This window comes from Lepidochelys olivacea (assembly GCF_965140295.1).
Source record: "Lepidochelys olivacea isolate rLepOli2 genome assembly, chromosome: 1".
Classification (NCBI taxonomy): domain Eukaryota; kingdom Metazoa; phylum Chordata; order Testudines; family Cheloniidae; genus Lepidochelys; species Lepidochelys olivacea.
Window position 1 is genome coordinate 209,506,293 of NC_140411.1, and position 19,026 is coordinate 209,525,318.

Sequence of the window (19,026 nt, forward strand, 5' to 3'; positions counted from 1 at the left end):
ACACTGCTAACAAATAAAGCTATGCCACTAAAACTCCTAGTGTAGAGGTAGTTATTCTGGCAAAAGAGTCCTTTGGAAGTACAGCTTATTTAGTTTAGAGAACTGTCAAATAAAGATATACAGACAAAAGAATTCTTGCTAGTGATAGAATTTAACTTCCAATTTTTAAAGGATGCCTTTTTGCCTCTAACTGCCATTTTTGCTTCACCATTTACCATGTTGACACTTTTTTGGTCTTTTTTTTAAATTTATTTAGGGATTACATTTAGTTTGAGCTTCTATTACGGTATTTTACATAGTCTCCATGCAGCTTGCACACATTTCATCCTTGTGACTATTCCTTTTAATTTCTGTTTAACTTAGCTTCTTTGCAAGAGTTGCCTCTCTTCCCTTGTGGGTTCCAGGACAGGCTGCTCCAAGAAGCAGTCATTTAAGGTGTGTATAAATTTTATTTCTGCATCCATTACTCAAGTGAAGTCACTGAGAATAATTGAATTCACCCATTATTACTGTGTTTTCTGCCTTTGTGAAACACTCAGGAAAATTAGAAAGGACAATTCCCAGCATGTTGATGGTCAGGTAGTTGGTAGCATATTCTTACCGCTATACTCTTATTGTTCAAGCATGGAATTTCTATTGCTAGAGACTATGGTATAGTTTGATTTAAGATTTTTATTTTGACTCTATGCTTTCTTTCACCTATAGTGCCACTCTCCCACTAGCACTTCTACCCAGGACATGAGTAAGGCTACTTCTCTAAACAGCACAGAAGGTTTAATGCTTTACACACACTCCAACCCTCTCTATCTGCTGGAAATAGAGGCATACTCTTGATAGTCCATAGCATGAGACAAGTTATATTCTGTGTGCCAGATATCTGTACTGATGATCAGTTTCTCAGGACCCAATATCAGTTAGCTGTTTAATATTAAAGAAAATCTGCACTAAGATCTTTATACAGTGATTTGCTGCAATCGCTGGCTGGAAACAAAGCAAGAATGGTGTAGGGTATCCATATAAGAGACGAACTAGCCCAGGAGCTAAGTCAAATATCTTATTTTAAATAAGGCGTGCTAATCTTCTCTCTCTCCTGAAATAAGAAGACTGTCTTGCACAATAACTTAGATGCTGGAGTTTTGTGAGGGCTGTAATTGGCCCTTCCACTTGTTTGCTTAAAACCATGTTAAGGTTTTTAAGGGACTGTTGCTGGGCCCTGATAAATGATATGGTCATCCCGATGAGGGTAGACATGTATCCCTTTCACTTGAAAGAAGGAATTATGTGGCATTTGTGAATACCATGTAGAAGTGCAGAGTCCAAAACGGGAGTAACTCTACTCGAAATGCTTCTTGCTGTAGCAGAAGCCAAAGTATCTCTAGTTGACTCTATAGACATATCTTCACTAGATCTCTAGAAGGTTTATTTTCACATTTTGAAGTTTTGGGAAGATAAAATCGCAATGACAGATTTCTGTATTTCCATCTGAATACCAATCTCCATAGGGACTTGAGACCCAAGATCTAAAATAGACTACATGATACAGTTTCTTTTTGTGAATCCATAGAATCTTGTGCCCTGTCCAAAACAGCTGACTCTCCATAGAACTGGTTGCATCACTGCAGCATGTAGAAGATAGACTATTGCACTCTTCATCTTCTGATGCTATTGAAGGGTCTTAGCGATGTGTTGGTTTATTTTAATATACCTTTGGGAAAGGATAAACTTGTACCTGGGATAATGAGTGAGTTCTATTGAACTTTCTTCCCTGATTATCTCAAGCACCCATTTTCCAAAGTGGTTTACTCCCAGATGAGGGCCCATGCTGAAGCATCTCCCACAGAAGGACAGGGAAATCTGTCCAGACTTGGAATGAAAACACATACACCCCTTTTGGGTTGGATGGCTTGCCAGAGAACCCCAGCAAGAGGATATCATTGCTATCTTTCCTGAATGTGTAGTCTCTAGGCTAGAATCTGGAGAAGCCATGGCTTCAAATGAAACACCTGCTTAGATAAGGTAGTTTGAAGATTCTCTCGCTGAAAGGAAGGAGGAAATTCTCACCTTGTCTAAACCCGCAAGCTTCAGCAAGTGGTCTGTGTCTATGCTCTCCAAAGAGCTTACCCTTACAAATTTTTAGTTACCAGTTTAGCCTGCAATTCCAATTTCTTCAAGTGGGACCATAGTTGCCTGAAGGACACATCTTTGTAGTTTTGAAAGTACAGCAAATCAAAGATGAAGCTTCGGTCCTGAAAAAGCTGTAAGAGAACTAATTTTATAGTCCATTTTACGTAGGGTTTTTAGGGCACAATCCCAATGACCTCCCAGTTGAGCACATGCCTTCACAATGGGAAAATGCAGCCAAAACTTTCAAAGTGGAGGCTGCTGTATCCAAGTTTAGCTTAAATGATTATCTTATTCTCCTGCCTGTGGGTCTGGCTAGAATGGTTCCTGATCTGGTAAGACTACGTCCTTTACAAAGGACTTTTAAAATGGGTCGGCAGCTTGGCATTTCGACGGGGTACGATGCGGTTTGTCATTTAGTTGTCAGCACAGCTAAGTCTGGTCGCGAAGAGCTGAAGAAAGCTTTGGAGCAAAAAACTGTGCTACCTGAAAATGGATGCGGCAACCCGTGGAAACAGAAATTTCCTTGCAATCAATGCTCAGTACTACGAAGAAGGAAAAGATAAAGCTGTGGTAAAAACCTTGGACATAAATCAACACTGAAGGGCGTCACAATTCTTTGTACATGAAAAGTCAAGTAAAAGCTATTTTAGAAAAATTTGGGATCAGTGAAATGCAAGTACAGAGCATCTGCGTTGACAACGCAGCAAACATGATGTGTGCTGTCAAAAATTTCAGGGAGGACAATGAAACCATTTCTACCTCTGAGAACAGGGATGTGGACAGAACTGAAGCTATTTTGCCTGATGAAGGAACTAAAGGAATGGATGAAATCAAACTCAACATGGATGCTGCTGTGCAATGGGTTAATGACCCTAGCCTCATACTTCCAGCATGGCTTCATGAGGACGACTCAAAAGTCCAACTGACGAGGTGTGGAATTCACACTCTTCAGTTGGCAATCTGGGATGGACTGAACAAAGAACATGCGAAGAAAAATTACTGGCAAAAATGCGACAAGTCATTCTCAAACTACGAACCCAAAGTATTGGAAGTGTTCTGCTTGATCTACAAGGGGTAACTCAATCATTGGATACTGTGACTCACTGAGGTTCAACATTTGCCATGATTGATCGGCTTCTTGTTTTTCAATCTTACTGTGAACAAGTGGCTGCTGCTAGAACAAGAGAACTCAAGTTAACAAAAGCTGAATGGGATGAAGTGAAGAACTTGCGAGACCTCCTGGCAAAGCCAAACCAAACAACTGTGAATCTTCAAGCTGTCAACGTAACCCCAGGAGTTTTAATGCAGGAATGCTGAAAACTGTCAAAATTCTTGCAAGAAAATGGTGGACAAATTGCAGAAGGAATTCTATCCTCCATGCAGAAACGTGAAGAGAAGCTTTTTGACAATATTCATTCCTTGCTGGAGTTTACATTGACCCATGGGATCGGATTCTTCTTACCTCAAGGGAAATACCAAAGGAAAAGGACGGGCTCCTGGATATTGCTCGACGACTCGAAAAACAAAATCTATTGCTACATTTGAACTCGGCGAAGAAGGTTGAAGAAAACGAAACACAACAAAAGGAGTCATCAACAATCGAATTTGCGGTTTCGGAAAGTTCACATCCTTCAGTAATAGCAGGCTGTTCTCAAACTTCCGTCTCCACTCTGAACTTGTTCGAGCATCCATCCCTGAGATGTCTTCAACCAACACAGGGAAATGGAGATAATTCCAGCACCAATTCTTCAGAATATGACGCCTTCGAAAAGGAACTGGATAAACAAGAAAGACGCCAGCGAGTTTCTGTGATTCATAATTGTAATGAAGCTTTACTCAAGAGAAACTTTCAGGAATATTGTGAGGTGATGGAGTCTATTGGAAAGCTAAAAGTTAAGTCTGTTTTTGAGGCCATTCACAGCTACCCACACTGCATTCAGGCTGCCTGTAGAATTGCTTCAAGCATGCCAACAACTCAAGCTAGTGTAGAGCGACTGTTTTCGGCTTTAAAGTTAATTTTAAATGATTTGCGGCAGGCTACGAAAGATGACTTGATTGCTACAATAATTTTTTACAGAATGAATTATGAATGATTCTAGTTTGTATCATTGTTGATGACATTTAAATTGTTTTAAAAGTCTGAATAAAAATAATGTTTTTTCAAAGTTACAGTATGCACTTTTTTATTTAGTTAAAAATTAATTTGAGTCGGAGTGCAGAGCAGAGTCGGAGCGGAGCTGGAGCAGATACAATTGGTGCCAGACCAGAGCTAGAGCGGAGCAATTCAAAAATTTGACTGGTCCAAATCCCTGGACCAAGCAACCAATTACTAACTGGCTCCTGTCTGTGGGTGAAGGAAGATTTTATATATCCTACATAGAAAGCATTAAGAATGTCCAAGTTGCAAAATGAAGCCATCAAACTAGTAAATACTAGTAAAGGTTGTATGTGCGCCATACTGTACATCAACATGATAACAGTAACTCACAGATTAAGACCAGAAGTGACCATCATCTAGTCTGACCTCCTGCACATTACTCCTGGGTGAATTTTGCGCCATTGCACATGCGCAGAATTCATGTCCCCCAGAGATTTCTTTGCTTCCCCGCAGAAGAATGCTTCCCTGTCAGAAAGCCAAAGGTAAACTGCAAGAGCACTCATGCACCACTCCCTAGCAGGTACATTGTTTCAGGCACCCAGAGCAGCCGGCAGAGAGGTAAATCACTGCAGGGCTGGGGACACTCAGGCACTGGCTCCTACCCTGAGCCAAGATCAGCAAGTCCAAGCTTGGCTGGAGGCAGGAGAGGACGGGTCTTCCCCTTCCCCTGCAAGAAATGGCTGGAGCTGTGTCAGATCCACCTCCGGAAACCTCCCCCAGCTGCAGGAAGCTAAGCATCCTCCCCTGCTTCCTACCGACATCGCTCCTCAGCTGCGGGGGGGAGGGATCCCTGTACAGGGATCTGCTCCCCTATCGGTGTAACCCCCATGCATCTGGACTTCCCATACCTAGACACCTACACCAAGCCTTACCCCATACACCCAGAACCCACCTAGCCCTCCATACCCAAACCCTAACCCATTGAACCTCAACCCCTGCATCTGGATACCCCCTGCCTCCGGACTCCCACCCCTGCACCCAGACCACCCCGCACTGAGTTCTCTGCACTCAAGCCCCCACCCTGATGATCCCCACCCCCTTGCACCACCCTGAGGCCCCATATCGAGACCCACACAGCAATGACCCTCAACTAGCTGCACCCAGACCCCCACCTCACCAAGCCCTGCTCCCCCAGCACCTAGACCCCCCTGCTGAAACCCCCCCCACACACACACCCAGACCCCTTTGCTGAGCCCCAACCACTTTCACCTGGAAGCCCTGCAGAGTCCCAATGCCCCCTGCACCTGAAACCCCATGCCCAACGAGCCTTTGTGCATTCAGATCCCCCCCACACCTAGACCCCCCCCCACTGAGCTGCCTGCACCCAGATTGTCCCACATAGAATCCTTTCACTCCACGCCTAGATCCCCCCCCACTGAGCCAAGACACTTGGATCCTGCCTGGTTGAGCCTGCCTGCCCCACACCTGGTGCACCTGGCATAGAGGGGCAGGACCCCAGGGTGTTTCTGGGGCAGGCCCAGGCCTTATGCTGTGTCAGGTGCAACCTCACCACTGAGTCTGTGTCCCAGGGGTGGGGACGTTGCAGGGTGATGTCCCACCTTTGTACAGCCAGTGGCCTGTGCTCCCCACTGCCATGTTGGAGCCTTTGCATTTATTTTTTGGCAAATAAAACCTGCAGAATTTTAAAATATTGTGCACAGAATTTCTTTGCAAGGTACAATGTTTTGGTGCAGAATGCCCTTAGGAGTAGCACATTGAAGGCCACAGAACTTCAACCACCCACTGCTGTTGTAGGCCCATAACCTTGGGCTGAGTTACTGGAGTCCTCAAAGCTTGAGTTAAAAAACTTCAAGTTACTGAAAATCCACTATTTATTCTAGTTCAAACCAGCAAGTGATCTGTGACCCATGCTGCAGAGGAAGACAAACCCTCTTACCCCCGCGGGGTCTCCGCCAATCTGACCTGGGGAAAAATTCCTTCCCAACCCCAAATACTGTGATCAGTTAGATCCTGAGCATATGGGTGAGACCCACCAGTCAGACACCTGGGAAAGAATTCTCCGTAGTAACTTAGAGCCTTACCCATCTAGTGCCCCATATCCAGTCATTGGTGATATATGCTAACAGCAGTCATGGATAGGCCATATGTCATTGTAAGCAACCTCATACCATCCATAAACTTATGACGGTCAATCTTAAAGTTTTTTTGCCCCCAGTACTCCCCTTGGAAGGCTGTTCCAGAACTTCACTTCTCTAATGGTTAGAAACCTTTGTCTAATTACAAGCCTAAACTTACTGATGGCCAGTTTATATCCCATTTGTTCTTGTGCCAATATTGGCCCTTAAACACCAGGGAGGTAAAGAGAGGAGTTATTTATTCCTCTGCTATAATGGCTGCTCGCTATAAAATCTCCCCAAGCCTTCATTTTGTTAAGCTAAATAAGCCAAGGTCCTTAAATCTCCTCTCGTAAGATAGGTTCTCCATTCCTCTGATCATCCTAGTAGCCCTTCTATGCACTTGTTCCAGTTCGAATTAATCTTTCTTAAACATGGAAGACCAGAATTGCATCCCGTATTCCAGATGAGGGCTCACCAGTGCCTTGTATAAAGGAAATAACACTTCCCTATCTCTATTGCAAATACTTCACTGATGCATCCTAGGACTCCATTAGCTTTTTTACAGCTGTACCACATTGGCAGCTCAGTCATCCTGGTGATCAATCAAATAGACCCAGGTCTTTCTCCTCCTCTGTCACTTCCAAATGGTACATCCCCAGCTAATAGCAAAAATTCTTCTTGTTAGTCCCTAAGTGCATGACCTTGAACTTGACACTATTAAATTTCATCCCATTTCTATTACTCGTTTTCAGGGTGATCCAAATCTTCTTGCATGTTATTCAGGTCCTCCTCTGTATTGGCAATCCTTCCCAACTTTGCATTATCTGCAAATTTTATTAGCACAATCCCACTTTGTGTGTCAAGGTCATTAAAAAAAAAAATTAATGAAGATTGGTCCCAAGACTGATCCTTGAGTAATTCCATCAGTAACCTCCTTTCAGCCTAAAGGTTTATCTTTCAGCATGCCCATTGTAGTCCCCCCTGTAACTACCTCCTTACCTATCTTTTAATTCTAATACAGTTTGAACCTCTCAGTCTGGCACCCTCAGGACCTGACTGGTGCTGAACCAGAGAATATGCCAATCACGGGAGGTCAATGCAGAGTGCCAGCGGGTCTCCATAGGCGCAGGAAGTAGAGGTGCAGCATGCCCAGGCTTTGTGCCCAGCATACCCTCCTCCCAGATGTGATTATTTCTACTTCCATATATTTGTTCCCATTAGCCACCCTGTCACTGCTCCCAAGCTCCTCATTGCCTCTATTTTTAATAAGGCTAAAGTAGTCATTTAGTTGGACCATACCTAGATTACCTCTAATCTCCACCACGTCCTCAGTATTTAGCAATCCCACTTCTTTCCTTGTTGTTGTTGTTTTTTAAATTATTTATATGGCTAAAGATCCTCTTACTAGTGATTTACTATGTTGTCTCATGTCTATGTTGGCTCATTCATAGCACAGGCTGATACAAGTAGAAAGCCCATTAGAAAGTCTGTTGAAATAGCCTGACTTTTCAACCTGTTCCCATAATCTATGAACGATCTGGGGAACGCTCTAGGGCTGCATCTATACTACACACCACTGGTGGCAGTCTGTAGCATGTGTGTAGCTACAGTGAAAGGCTCCTCCCTGCTGTCTCCCCCATGCCAGAATCTTTTCCTGTGGCAGGAAAAGGCTCCAGATGTGGGCAGGCAGAGGAACATGATACTGCTAAAAACAGCAGTGTAAACAGGGGAGGAATGACTTGGGTGAGTAGAGAGCCAGGTACACACTGTGACAAAGTTCCTCCTCTGCCTTGGTGGGTCCTGTGCTTATTGGAGGATTTGTTCGCCTCAGAGATTCACGGCAGCCCTCAGTTTGGCCACTTTTATTAGTGGCTCAAACCTGCCATTTACTCAGCTAACCTCATCACTGGCCAGCATGGGGAAAAGGAAGAACAATTCCCGCAGTCTCTCCTGGTCCACCTAGTGGGTCGGGGAACAGGCCAGAGACCTTCCCCTCTGGTAGGACCACAGTCCAGGTCAACTCCTCCTGTATCCAATAGGGAGTTGGGGGGGGATGTGGGGAACCCAGCCCGCCCTCTACTCTAGGTTCCAGCCTACAGCCATGTGGATCACAGCTATCCACAGTATTTCATGTAACACCTGTGTTATTGTTACAACTCCCTGGGCTACTTCCCCATGGCCTCCTCCCAACACCTTCTGAATCCTCACCACAGGACCTTCCTCCTGATGCTAGATAGCATTTGTACTCCTCAGTCCCCCAGCAGCACGCGCTCTCACTCTCAGCTCCTTGCGCACCCCCACACTGACTGAAGTGAGGTCCTTTTTAAACCAGGTGCCCTGATTAGCCTGCCTGTCTTAACTGATTCTAGCAGCTTCTTAATTGGTCCAGGTGTCCTAATTAGCCTGTCTGCCTTAATTGGTTCCAGCAATTACCTGATTGTTCTGGAACTACCCGTTACCTTACCCAGGGAAAGGGGACCTGCTTAACCTGGGGCTAATATATCTGCCTTCTATCACTCTCCTGTAGCCATCTGGCCTGACCCTGTCACAATACCCACACCCTTCAGACATGTCTCTACTCAGCTAAGCCATGTCTCACTGACTACACTGTAATTTATACCTGTATTAGGTGGACTGTATATGTACATACACTACACACTGCCAAAAGAAGGATGCAGTGTAGAAGCACCCTAGGAGTCTTAGTTCTATCAATGTAGAAAGAGGGCACCATAAGAATATCTAAAGCGTACAGCTTAACCTCACTTTTTTTTGAATGTGGTTTTGGGAAAAATACAAGTAGGTGCATACAAGTGCTTAGATGGAAGTGACAGTAGCTTCAGCACATATTTAGGGTGAGGTCTCACTTGTCTTTCACCTTGTCTTTATGAAAGATTGTAATTAGGGGGTCTCCCATTAATTCTCGTATTTCCCCTACCTGAGACTCTATACTGATGGAAAGACAGAACAGAAAATGTTTATATAATGGCTTGAAAGGTGGACCAATTAACCCAACCAGTACAAGATTTAGAATTTAGATTCTAGCAAGGACGTGGTTCTCTGACTAGGGGATATACCCTCACAAGGCCTTTTACAAACCAAGCCACTGTAGGGTGTGAAAAAGTGGAAAACTCCTGAACTGAAGGGTGAAAAGCAAAACTGACTGATAAGGTTAGTCAGAGTGCTCACTGAGAATCCGGAATTCTTTAATGATAGAAGGTACATCTATATGACTGGTACCTGAGATAGAGACTGAAATGACTGGTTTTGAGCAAAGATAATGCATCATTTCCATTTGGCAAAATACACCTCATAGAGTTCTTTCTATTGTGGATGAGAATGTTGTGTGCCTCAACTGATGTTAGCCAGCCATGCTGTGTGGTGTAAGAAGTGTGGATCCAGATGGAGGACTTGACAGTCTGAGATATTACACTTGGCTGGAGAGGCAATTTTTGTTTTTTTTTGAGGCTGGATTCTTTAGGCCCAAGAATCATAACTACTTCAGCCACACTGGAACTACTATGAACATTTTGCCTGAATTTTCTGAGAATCATTGTGATTAATGGAATTGGAGAGTAAGTGTATATCAGATCCAGAGATCATATATTTGGGCTAGGGATCCCCAACTCCATCCTCCTCCAGACCGGTCTGGACCGAGCTTAGGTCACTGTGATGTGCGTTGCTCGGAGGGTCTTTTTCACACCGCTGTGTGATGTAAGTTAGATTAACTTAGGCAATACTGTAGACATGCCCTCAAAAAGCAAAAGAAAAGGCAATACGTGAGGGAGGAGGGACTTGTCTCTAAAGGCTGGGAGGAGGATTTCTTTTGTTTTGGAACTTTATTAATAAAACTAGACACCCCCCCCTTCAAGAAGAGCTGTTACTGGACTGGTGAAAGGCTGTTTTGAGCTTACTGAAGCACCATGAGGGGAAACTGTGGAAGGGCACCACAGACCCACTTCTGGCCTCAAGGAGATGCACAGAAGGTAGCGGACTCTGTTACAAGGACATTGAAAAATTGGAGTGGGCAAAGAAAAGAGCCACAAAAATTATTTGAGGGCTAGAGAAATGCCTTACAGTGAAAAAGTTAGAGTTCAGTCTGTTTAGCTTATCAAAAAGAAGACTAAGACATACCTTGATTATGATGTATAAGCATCTTCACATGGACAAAATACCAGGTTCTTAGGGGCTATTTAATGTAGCAAAGGAAAGCAGAACAAGAAACAATGGCTGGAAACTGAAGACAGATAAATTCAAAGTAGAAATTAGGCGCACATTTTTAATAATGAAGATTATGATCAATTGAAACAGATTATCAAGGGAAATGGTGGATTCTCCAGCTTTTGCTGTCTTCAACTCAAGAGTGGATACCATTGTAGAAGATATTTTAGTCAAAATAAAAGTTGCTAATGGGTTTAATAGAAGGATGAAATTCTCTAGTGATATACAGGTCAGACTAGATCATCTACTGATCCCCTCAGACTTGAAAATTTCTGAATCCTGCAACTGGCTCTTCTGTGCCCATAATTTTAATCAAACTTTCTCCCCCATATGGATGTTTGGTGAACATCTCCTTATGGAAGGCACAGAGGACCGAATTAGGCAGAAATTCTGTGCAAAAATTCACAAAGAAACTTCCCTTCTGTGCAAAACAGGGTCTTATACAAATACTTAGGAATGCTTAAACATAGGTGTTGTCAGTGGTCAGCATTAACAGCAGCAACAAATGCTCAATTTCACTTATTTTACAATGTCAGTGTCAAAGGGAACAAGTGCAATGGATTAAGTCAATTGAATACACATTTTATTAACGGTGAGCCATGCATTTCAACTCGTTTCAGAGTAACAGCCGTGTTAGTCTGTATTCGCAAAAAGAAAAGGATTACTTGTGGCACCTTAGAGACTAACCAATTTATTTGAGCATGAGCTTTCGTGAGTTAAGTCTGATCACAGAAAGATTAAAAATTTGACCCTCTGCTATCTATTTTCATCAGATATTTTTGTGCATGATAGCAAATGCACTGGAAGAAAACAAGACACACTTCGGCAAATGCATCTCACAGTAGTAACCTATGTTTTTTCAGGTATCATTTGCTGACTATTCAGACAAAAAGGAAATATGCCAACTCCCAGAAAAATCCTTTATCTGCCCTCTCTGTAGAGCTTGTACATAGCATTAATATTAGGACTGTCAAGCAATTAAAAAAATTAATTGTGACTAATCACACAGTTGAACAATAATAGAATACCATTTATTTAAATATTTTTGGATGTTTTCTACATTTTCAAATATATTGATTTCAATTACAAACCAGAACAAAAATAAATATAAAGTGAGCACTGTACACTTTTTTAATTACAACTATTTGCACTGTAAAAAAACCAAAAGAAATAGTATTTTTCAATTCCCCTAATACAAGTACTGTAGTGCAATCTCTATCATGAAAGTTGAACTTACAAATGTAGAATTATGTAAAAAAAAATGCATTCAAAAAACAAAACAATTTAAAACCTTAGAGCCTACAAGTCCACTCAGTCCTACTTCTTGTTCATTCAATCACTCAAACAAACAAGTTTGTTTACATTTGCAGGACATAATGCTACCCGCTTCTTGTTTACAACGTCACCTGAAAGTGAGAACAGGCATATTCTCATGACAGTGTTGTAGCTGGCGTCGCCAGATATTTACAGGTCAGACATGCTAAAGATTCATATGTCTCTTCATGCTTCAACCACCTTTCCAGGGGACATGCATCCATGCTAATGAGGGGTTCTGCTCAATAACAATCCCAAGTAGTGCGGACCAACACATGTTCATTTTCATCCTCTAAGTCAGATGCCACCAGCAGGTTGATTTTCTTTTTTGGTGGTTCGGGTTTTGTAGTTTCCGCATCTGAAAATTGTTCTCTTAAGACTTCTGAAAGCATGCTCCACACCCCATCCCTCTCAGATTTTGGAAGGCACTTCAGATTCTTAAACCTTGCGTCGAGTGCCATAGCTATCTTTAGAAATCTCACATTGGTACCTTCTTTGTGTTTTGTCAAATCTGCAGTGAAAGTGTTCTTATAAAATAAACAACATGGGCAGGGTCATCATCCAAGACTGCTATAACATAAAATATATGGCAGAATGTGGGTGAAACAGAGCAGGGACATACAATTGTCCCCCAAGGAGTTCAGTCAGTCAAATTTAATTAACGCTTTTTTTTTTTTTAAAGCCTCATCAGAATGGAAGCATGTCCTGTGGAATGGCAGCCAAAGCATGAAGAGGCATACGAATGTTTAACATATCTGGCACGTAAACACCTTGCAATGCCAGCTACAAAAGTGCCAAGCAAATGCTTGTTCTCACTTTCTGGTGACATTGTTAATAAGAAGTGGTCAGCATTATCTCCTGTAAATATAAACAAACTTGTTTATCTTAGCGATTGGCTGAATGAGAAGTAGGACTGAGTGGACCTGTAAGCTCTAAAGTTTTATATTGTTTTGGTTGAGTGTAGATATGTAACACACACAAAAAAATATATCTACATTTGTAAGTTTCACTTTCACGACAAAGAGATTGCACTACAGTACTTGTATGAGGTGAATTGAAAACTACTATTTCTTTTGTTTATCATTTTTACAGTGCAAATATTTGTAATCAAAAATATACACATTGATTTCAATGACAATACAATATATATGAAAAAATGTAGAAAACATTCAAAATATTAAATAAATTTCAATTGGTATTCTATTGTTTAACTGTGCAAATAAAACTGTGATTAATCACGATTAAATTTTTTAAGTTAATCGTGTGAGTTAACTGCGATTAATCGTCATCCCTAATTAATATTTAAAATGTTTCAAACATTGATTAGTTCATTAGATGTCGTTATCAAAATTACCTGTATAACAGAGTTTGTTAAATCAAAAGGTATTGTGATTATAGAATCATAGAAGATTAGGGTTGGAAGAGACCTCAGGAGGTCACTTAGTTCAACCCCCTGCTCAAAGCAGGACCAACCCCAACTAAATCATCCCAGCCAATGCTTTGTCAAGCAGTGCATTAAAAACCTCTAAGGATGGAGAGTCCACCATCTCCCTAGGTAACCTATTCCAGTGCTTCACCACCCTCCTAGTGAAACAGTGTTTCCTAATAGCCAACCTAGACCTCCTCCACTGCAACTTGAGACCATTGCTCCTTGTTCTGTCATCTGCCACCACTGAGAATGGCCTAGCTTCATCCTCTTTGGAACCCCCCTTCAGGCAGTTGAAGGCTGCTATTAAATCCCCCCTCACTCTTCTCTTCTGCAGACTAAATAACCCCAGTTCCCTCAGCCTCTCCTCATAAGTCATGTGCCCAGCCCTCTAATAATTTTTGTTGCCCTCCGCTGGACTCTCTCCAATTTGTCCACATCCTTTCTGTAGTTGGGGCCCAAAACTGGATGCAATACGCCAGATGTGGCCTCACCGGTGCCCAATAGAGGGGAATAATGACGTCCCTCGATCTGCTGGCAATGCTCCTACTAATGCAGCCCAATATGCCGTTAGCCTTCTTGGCAACAAGGGCACACTGTTGACCCATATCCAGCTTCTCATCCACTGTAATCCCCAGGTCATTTGCCAGTAGCAGTGCATGGGATTCTTCCGTCCTAAGTGCATGACTCTGCACTTGTCCTTGTTGAACCTCATCAGATTTCTTTTGGCTCAATCCTCCAATATGTCTAGGTCACTCTGGACCCTATCCCTAACCCTTCAGCATATCTACTTCTCCCCCAAGATTAGCAACATCCACGAACTTGCTGAGGGTGCAATCCATCCCATCATCCAGATCATTAATGAAGATGTTGAACAAAACCAGGCCCACGTCCGACCCCTGAGGCACTCTGATTGATTACCAGCTGTCAACTAGACATCGAGCTGTTGATCTCTACCCATTGAGCCCAACAATCTAGCCAGCTTTCTATACACCTTATAGTCCATTCATCCAATCCATACTTCTTTAACTTGCTGGCAAGAATACTGTGTAAGATGGTATCAAAACCTTTGCTAAAGTCAAGTTATATCACGTCCACAGCTTCCCCCATATCCACAGAGCCAGTTTTCTCATCATAGAAGGCAATCAGGTTGGTCAGGCATGACTTGCTCTTGGTGAATCCATGTTGACTGTTCCTGATCACCTTCCTCTCCTCCAAGTGCTTCAAAATGGACTCCTTGGGGACCTGCTCCATGATTTTTCCCAGGACCGAGGTGAGGCTGACCGGTCTGTAGTTCCCTGGATTCTCCTTCCCTTTTTTAAAGATGGGCACTATATTTGCCTTTTTCCATTTGTCCGGGACCTCCCCCGACTGCCACAAGTTTTCAAAGATAATGGCAAAGGGCTCTGCAATCACATCAGCCAATTCCCTCAGATGCATTGCATCCAGCCCCAGGGACTTGTGCATGTCCAGCTTTTCTAAATAGTCCTTTATCTGTTCTTTCACCACTGAGGGCTGCTCACCTCCTCCCCATACTGTGCTGCCCAGTGCAGCAGTCTGGGAGCTGACCTTGTCTGTGAAAACCGAGGCAAAACAGCATTGAGTACTTCAGCTTTTTCCACATCATCTGTCACTAGGTTGCCTCCCTCTTTCAGTAAGGGTCCCACAATTTCCCTGGCCTTTTTCCTTGTTGCTAACATACCTGTAGCAACCCTTCTTGTTACCCTTCACATCGCTTGCTAGCTGCAACTCCAGTTGTGCTTTGGCCTTCCTGATTACACCCCTGCATGCTCGAGCGATATCTTTATACTCCTCCCTAGTCATCTGTCCAAGTTTCCACTTCCTGTAAGCTTCCTTTTTGTGTTTAAGCTCACCAAAGGTTTCTTTGTTAAACCAAGCTGGTTGCCTGCCATATTTGCTATTCTTTCTGCTCATAGGGATGGTTTGTTCCTGCACCCTCAATAAGGTTTCTTTAAAATACAGCCAGCTCTCCTGGACTCCTTTTCCCCACATATTAGCCTCCCAGGGGATCTTGCCCATCAGTTCTCTGAGAGAGTCAGACGCCTGGTTGTCAAAGTCTGCTTTTCTGAAGTCCAGGGTCCGTATTCTGCTGCTCTCCTTTCTTCAGGATCCTGATCTCGACCATCTCATGGTCATGTCTGCCCAGGTTGCCACCCACCTCTACTTCCCCTACCAATTCTTCCCTGTTTGTGAGCAGCAGATCAAGAGGAGCATGGCCCCTAGTTGGTTCCTCCAGCACTTGCACAAGGAAGTTGTCCCCAACACTCTCCAAAAACTTCCTGGGTTGTCTGTGCACTGCTGTATTGTTCTCCCAGCAGATGTCAGAGTGATTAAAGTCCCCCATGAGAACCAGGGCCTGTGATCTGGAGAATTAGTTAGTTGTCTGAAGAAAGCCTTGTCTACCTCATCCTCCTTGTCTGGTGGTCTCTAGCAGACGCCCACCACGACATCACCCTTGTTGCTCTCTCCTCTAAACTTAACCCAAAGACGCTTAACAGGCTTTTCTCCAGTTTCATACTGGAGCTCTGGGCAATAATACTGCTCTCTTACATACAGTACAACTCCTCCACCTTTTCTCCCTGACCTGTCCTTCCTGAACAGTTTATTCCCATCCATGACAGTGCTCCAGTCATGTGAGTTACCCCACCAAGTCTCTGTTATTCCAATCACATCATAGCTCCTTGACTGTGCTAGGACTTCCAATTCTTCCTGCTTGTTTCCCAGGCTTCTTGCGTTTGTGTACAGGCACCTAAGATAACTAGCTGATTGCCCTGCTTTCTCAGTCTGAACCAGGAGGCCTCCCCTGTTGCACCCTCCTTGTGTTTCCTCCCATTATCCCACTTCTCCGCTTACCTCAGGGCTTAGGTCTGCACCCCCCAGCGAACCTAGTTTAAAGCCTAAAGTTTATAGGTATGAAGTTGTTGGGATAACATGAAACATTGGGAACCATTTTGCATGTTTCCATAAACTTCATAATGGAACAGCAGTTGCAGTGACATGTCACTTAGGATGACCCAGTAATTTTGTCATATAGCCAATCAAAAGCCAACTCCTTATTCAACCCCTATCATAGAAGTGGGATGGAGTCATGACAAGTGGCAGGATATTGCTCACAAACAAGGTTTCAGTCTGGGGAGTGGCATGTCCCTCTCCTTCAGACCACTAAGTTGCAGGGATGTCTCTTTTGGGGTGTTGTCACCTACAGCTAGTCAAACCTCAGCTCCTTAATTATATATTAAATAATCAGATAAGTAATTGGTAATTTAACTATTTATCATGTTCACTCACTTTAACTTGATGAACATTCTAAAAATTTAGTTGATATATTTTTAAATAATGTTGGTCTTTGAATAAGGAACTAGAAACCACAAGTAAAGAGCTAGTCCCATGATTAAGGAATCAACTTCAGCCTCACCTAGTATGGATGCAACTACAGCAGTATAAAGGTAATTATAATGCTATAGCTTATTCCAATAGAAAAAGCAGAATATGCTATACTGAATGCATCCGATAAAGTGAGCTGTAGCTCACGAAAGCTTACGCTCAAATAAATTTGTTAGTCTCTAAGGTGCCACAAGTACTCCTTTTCTTTTTGCGAATACAGACTAACACGGCTGCTACTCTGAAACCTGATATAACGGTATATGTATTCCTGAAAAGTGCATCCACACAGGAGCTGTACTCGTGTAACTATTTTGATTAAAACCCCCACACCAGCAATAGTCAATTATTTTTGTCAAGTTCCAAATTTCTTGATCAAGGTATAGTCAAGGTCCAGACTCTGGAGAAAATACAACAACAACGATAATAAGTAAATTAAAAGATTTCGGAGTCCATTCAAAAGCCTCTGGAAGTCTGGATTTGGCCCATGGTCCATCTACTAACTACCTCTCCCCTGCCCCACACCCATGGGCAAAACAGTTATACCCATATACACAACTACTGCTCTCCTGGGTCTGTCCCAACAGGGCATCCCAGCTCAAGATTAAGGCCTGTGGACTCACCAAGCACAGGCACCTTTGAACTGCGCTGACCTGTACCACGGCTACAGCAGGCGCCCTTCCCTTGGGGCGGGTTTGCCAGGCTGCACAGACAGACAAAGCCACAGGCGCGCACGGGGGCTTCACCGCAAGGATCAGAGCGCCCGGGGGTCCCCGCGTTGGGGCCGGCGCCCCGGGCAAAGCCGGATGCTTCCCGCCCCCGGCCTCTCCAAGGAGTCCTCCCGTTTGACATCCCGGGCGTCGCTCGGGTCCCCTCCATCGGCACCAGCGCCCCCCCCTCGCCCGCAGCGCCCTCAGCCGCCGGCCCGAAGAGCCCCGCTCCGCTAACGGCTGCGGGACGGGACGAGGCTGCGCCGGCCCCCGCCCAGCAGCCCCCGCTGCTGCGTCGCCCCCCCCGTTGCGGCTCCGCCCGGAGGCAGCGAGCGGCACTCACCGGCGGGCAGGGCAGACGCGGCAGCCCCACCGCGGGGACCATCCTCCGGACGGGCGCCCCGCGTCCCCCACAGGCTCCACTCCGATCCCCTCAGCGCCCCTCACTCGCACCCTAACCTGCTAGACGCACACGCGGCCCGCAGCAGCCAATCAACGGCCACATGCTGCGTTGCCTGCACCAATCCGCGAGCCAGCCGCGGGGGAAGACCTGCGCCGTACCCATCGCTGCCCTGGACTGACCAATCAGATACAGAGAGGGTGGAAAAGCGTAAAAGCAGCCAATAATTTAGGTTGCACAAAACAGGAACTGCTGGTGATTGGCAACCCGCGGAGCAAGTGAGCAAAAGGACTAGGAAGCAGAGGGCGGGAATATGCCTTAAAGGAGAGGAGGGGGAGCGCGCGCGGAGAGGCTGGCCGGGAGTCACTAAAGGGGGATAGGTCCTTGGCGGGTCGGGCGGCGGTTGCGGCCGCCGGGGAGTCTCTGAGCTGGCCCGGGGCCGACCTGGCCGAGCCGGAGGGGTCGCGGCCGGACTGTCAGATGCTGGGGCCAGCTCTTGGCGGGTCGCTCCCCTCGCACCGGCCCCTCCTGCAGGAGCCCTCAGCCCCGCCCCAGTGCTCCCAAGCCCCGCCCTCGCCGGCTCGCCACGCCCGGGGAGGGGCGGGCAGAGCGGGGCCACGTGCCCGGGTTGTGTAGGGCTGAGGGGAGCGGGGCTCCCTGCCCCAGCGCTGATTGGCTGCTCTTCCTGAGGAGGCGGGCAGCTGGGGCAGGCAGCCAATGGGAGGGTCCATAGAAGGGTTCCGGTTCCCTCCAGCTCTTGTCGTCAAGCGGGGGTCCAGGTATCGGGGGGGGGACACAGAGGTTTTCTGGGGGCTGCAGACCCTCCTCTAGAGCTTTGCCTAGTTTTACAACAGGCTACGTAAAAGCACTAGTGAAGTCCTTGGGAAAGAAAATTTCATGCTGTGACTTGTTTATAATAGTATACCCTGAAGTGTAAGTACCATACTTCTATTCCAATTGATTTATGACTATATGGTGAAGACGAGCCATTTTTCAGTAACAGTACGCAGTGACGCTTTTGTATTTTGATGTCTGATTTTGAGTTGATACTTGGGGTACACAAGACAAAGCAGACGCCTGAAAGGGGTACAGGTAGTCTGGAAAGGTTGAGAGCCATTGCCCTCAAGGGCTAGAGCTTGTATCCCCAGGCAGAGCCCTGGCCCCTGGGAACCTAGTGCCAGAGCTGATAATACTAA

At 44.9% G+C, this 19,026-nt stretch overlaps 1 protein-coding gene across 1 annotated transcript in view; it reads right to left on the reverse strand.

The window, feature by feature from the left end:
- USF3 (upstream transcription factor family member 3) overlaps positions 1-17,884 on the reverse strand; it is a 98,789-nt gene extending 80,905 nt beyond the window's left edge. Inside the window, exon 1 of the mRNA XM_084609988.1 lies at positions 17,774-17,884. The gene's annotated coding sequence lies outside the window, so the exon portion shown is untranslated. The remainder of the gene's footprint in view (positions 1-17,773) is intronic.
- Between the last annotated feature and the right edge of the window lie 1,142 nt (positions 17,885-19,026).